At 53.3% G+C, this 4,259-nt stretch overlaps 1 pseudogene; it reads right to left on the reverse strand.

Annotated features, from left to right (window-relative positions):
* Window positions 1-1,884: 1,884 nt before the first annotated feature.
* LOC144163181 (cyclin-dependent kinase 1 pseudogene) lies at window positions 1,885-2,760 on the reverse strand (annotated as a pseudogene).
* Between the last annotated feature and the right edge of the window lie 1,499 nt (window positions 2,761-4,259).

Here is a 4,259-nt window from a genome sequence, read left to right on the forward strand (position 1 = left end):
CGTGGAGCCAACTGGGTTCACCGTCATCGGGGCATTCGGCGTAGGCACAGCCGAGCCAACCGACTCCGACCAAATCGCCCAGTCCACTCTCCGCCGGAGCGCTCGTTCGTCCCGCAGGTCAGCTCGGCGGGGAGAGGAGATCTTCCCCAGGTCGGGGAGAGGGTGGCGCTAAGGAAGGTGACAAACTGGTCCTCCTTCCCTCGCGCCCTCGCGCACACGTTCGCGGCAAGCCGGTTCGGCGCGTCGCGCGGGGTCATGAAGAGGACACGACCTACGTGACGCGCCGGCTACCCAAAATGGCGGCTCCCAGCTCGCGGAAACATGTGCAGGCGAGGCGTAGGGGAACACGGGCCCCCACAGGCTGCACGCAACCCTGACAACAAAACTGCCATTAACATTAGAGAATTTTAGCATGGTTACTTTTGACCGGGACCGGTCAGTGCCTGCGCGCGTGGAAGGGCGAGGAGGCGCGGACAAGGCGAAGGCAGGCACGCGGAACTAATCCCCCTACTGCTACGAATGCCCAAGTGCCCAGACGACTCCCGGTCAGCACGGTAACTACGTACACGATGGAACAGACTGACTGCTAAAACTTATCAAATTTAAGGGCTCCGCAGTTGTGGGGGTTTTTTGCCGTTTTCATGCTAAAATTATGATTTTTGTAATCCCAGGCTGCGTTGTACGAACGACTGTAGTCACGGCAACAGTTGAGCAACTTCGAGCTAACGGTCGCATAGCCCAACCTGCCTACCCGTTTCAGTCCCCGGGGCGCAGGTTCACCCTATGGTCATTTGAGTAGCGTTACTGTTTAGCCACCTAGATTTTGGCATCCAATTTCACTTTGCATACATCAAGTGTTATAGTCGCGTTCTATGGCAACCGTATAGTCGCGGCGGGAACAGCTCGCGGCGCCGCAGCACAGCCCGCAACTTTCGTGTCGACCGTTCCATCCCCGAGGCTCGCGATCGCGCTTCGAAGCACAGCAACACCTCAGCATTTTATAATACCACAACGAGTCAAAAAATTCACTTCACGAACCCGATTATAGACGCGCGCACCGCGTTTCGCACTCAAGGACAAACCACGCCGAAGGTCGTAGGCCCCACATTTCAATTAACTTTTTTCGAGCCGCGCAACTTCCCGTAATCTGGCACCAATCTCAAACCATATCCCCACGTTAACGTCACTGTTCAGAGCCACAACAGATAGACTGGAACCCCGCTGATAGCACAAAATAAACCAGGGGAAATATCGGCGATGCGCACTGAGCGCGTTGGTAGCAGCCAGATCAGGCGGCGGCCATGTTTGTTGCCACAGCGATGCCTAATCCAGAAGGCCGTTTCAGCGAACCCGGAAGGAAAGCGAATCTAGTTTTAGAAGCTATCGCTTGCTTCGTTTCAGTCTTTCTATTTGTGCCATTTCTGTGTTTGCGATTGACCGACAATAAAAGCGGTGACCGGGATGAGGGAGGCTTTCGTCCCCGCCGAAACTGACATGAGCATCAAAATCCGTGCCGTTAAGGCTCTTCTGGAGCAGTTTGGCGCAATTTTCGCCATTTTCGTAGTTTTGGAGCAGCTTGGCGCAGGAAAGTGAAATCGTATCAAAAAGGCGCAATATGCGCAGCTGTCTCACCCCTGCCTTGATCGAATTCAACAGCGTGCATCGGTGAAGAGGCTGGTTTATTTGTAGAACTGTTGAAGCAAGCGCGTTCAGCCGTCACACACATGGACACACACACAACACGAAAGAGAAGAGGGGAAAAAGAGAAGGAGAAAGACAAACAACAGCGTCAAAACACAGCGCAGTTCGCTGCCCCTGCAAGCTCCATAGGGCCAGTATAAAGGCATCCTTGCCGAGCGCCCCGCACGATGTTCTGGGAGCCAATCACTCGAAGTAAGCGTGACGCAGGGCTTCCTTGGCAGACAGCCGCTGGCTGGGGTCGTAGGCCAACATGTTGTTTAAAAGGTCCAGGGCCTTGTCACCCATCGACGGCACCAGCTTCGAAAGGTTGTTTTCCTTCCATACGGGGAAGCAGGCAGCGTGCTTCTGGTAATCGGGCAGCTCCGCCACTTCAGGCCAGACTTCGGTAGATGGGGTTCCCAGGGTGAAGAAAATGCGGCGAATTTGGTCGATCTCGGAGTCTCCGTCGAACAAGGGCTTGCGGGTTACCATTTCCGCGAAGATGCAGGCAATGCTCCAGATGTCAACGGGAGTGGAGTAGCGACGAGCACCTAGCAGGAGCTCAGGAGCGCGGTACCACAGCGTCACCACCTCGTGCGTGTACACGCGCACCGGTATTCCGATGGCCCGGGCCAGGCCAAAGTCGGCCACCTTGATGTTGCCCTTGTTGTCAACCAGCAGGTTCTGGGGCTTCAGGTCGCGGTGAAGCACCCGACGCATGTGGCAGAACATAATGGCGTCCAGAATCTGGTGCAGGTAACGCTTGACCACCTCCTCGTCGAGTTGCGTGCTCTCAAGGTGCTTTTTCAGGTCCATGGGGAGAAACTCAAACACGAGGTAGATGTGGTCATTACCCTCCTTCACAACATCTATGAGGTTAACAATGTTTTTGTGCGTAAGCTCCTTGAGCAGGGAGATTTCGCGAACTGCCGTCGAGGGCACGCCTTCTTCATCGCAACTTTCAAGCCGTATCTTCTTCAGCGCTACCGTCCGGCCGTTTCGCAAGTCCTTGCCTTCGTACACGACGCCGAACGTTCCTTCGCCTATCTTCTCCACCTTGATGTAGTTTTCCATCGTCTGTGTGATGGCTGCGACGGCTGCGGATGCGGCTGCGACGAGGATCGAATGAGCCTTCGCCAATATGAAATCCCGATTCCGCAAGGCGGCCAATAAAAATCGAGCATGCGCTGGGGTGGCAGGGGCGTGCAGGGCGTGCAGTCGGACGAGCGGCGCGAAGCAGCCTTTACCCTTGCGAAAGGGGGCGCTGACCCTTGTCCACCTGGCGGAGCCCCCGACCTTCATGCCGCGTCGCCGCATTGCCGGGAGTTAAACATTCTGGCGGCATGTTCTTCCACAGGCGGTTACCCAGTTGAGCGTCCACCATGGCCATGGAAGTCCCCATGTGCCGTTGTGTGCCCTAGTGGTATCCCTTGTGTTGAACTACAACGCATGGGAAGTTGACCCGGCTTATACGGGAAATCGCCCCTATCGGCTGCAAAAATGCATCACATTTTTTTAAATTCTATTCAGATAGTTACTTCCGCGTAGAAAGAGCGTTTCGGCACGGACGTAGTGAAGTTCATTTAAGTGTGTCATTTAAGTAATAACTAGTGTGTTATTTGAGCTGATGATTAATGTCGTACGTTTCCTATCAAACATCTTCGCCCTTCTGTGTTTCCTGAGCAGAGTTTTTGATTCTTCTGTTTTGAGATCCCTGTGCGGCACGGGGAAGCATGAGTGCTCCTAGGAGTGGGATGAGCAGACGTTCCTTATATTTACTGGCGAATGTGGTAGTCATGGCCGCCAGATAAATGGTATGTAAGTTTGCGTACATCTTCTTCGGCTGCGTCGTTCCCTTGTGTTAAAGGGGAGTGCACTTTATTAATGTGAATTGGAGAATTTTCTCCAAGATTTTAGGTAATCGCCTGCAGCCAACAGTCCAATGGCCTTTCGAGGGCGTGCTTGATGGCGTTCTGCTTAAAGGCGTTCTTCGCTTTCTCTTGAGGGCGTTCTGCTGGGCGTATATCGAAGCGGCGGGTACCCGCGAAGCGGCTCCAATTCCCGATTTGTCTGTTCCTATGTATTGTAGGCTCATGAAGTCACAACGATTTCCACGGTAATCCGGCCACTACGACATTTGTTGCATTCGTACCTTCCAATAATATCCCGTCGTCGGTGTATACTGTGTCTCAATTGTTGTGGAACTTTCCTCAGTGAATTCGGCCGTCTCTTTTCACCTGTCGGTGTATGTTTGGATTTAGGTTTTCCGGCAGCGGGTGAGCTTTTATGAAGAGTCGCTAGATCATTGATATCTTCAATAAGGCTTCTGGTAATTTTCTCCCAAGATGTGTCTATATTTCAGAGAACAGCTCGTCGAAATTTTGTTTTTTCCATGCGCTCACTTATTTCTTTACTCTAAGAAATCGTCGCTTGTGCGAATCCCCACAACGCCCGAGAACGACCAATCAGCGCGCGATTGGCGAAAGGCGAGGCCCAGCATGTGATTAGTGTAAGAAATGGAATCTGCGGTGGACAACAGCGCAAGGCGTGCATCTGCGCTGCAATTTCTTCGAGAGTAG

The sequence above is a fragment of the Haemaphysalis longicornis genome, unplaced genomic scaffold (assembly GCF_048455015.1).
Source record: "Haemaphysalis longicornis isolate Haplotype H1 unplaced genomic scaffold, Haemaphysalis longicornis Haplotype H1 scaffold_1, whole genome shotgun sequence".
Lineage (NCBI taxonomy): Eukaryota > Metazoa > Arthropoda > Arachnida > Ixodida > Ixodidae > Haemaphysalis > Haemaphysalis longicornis.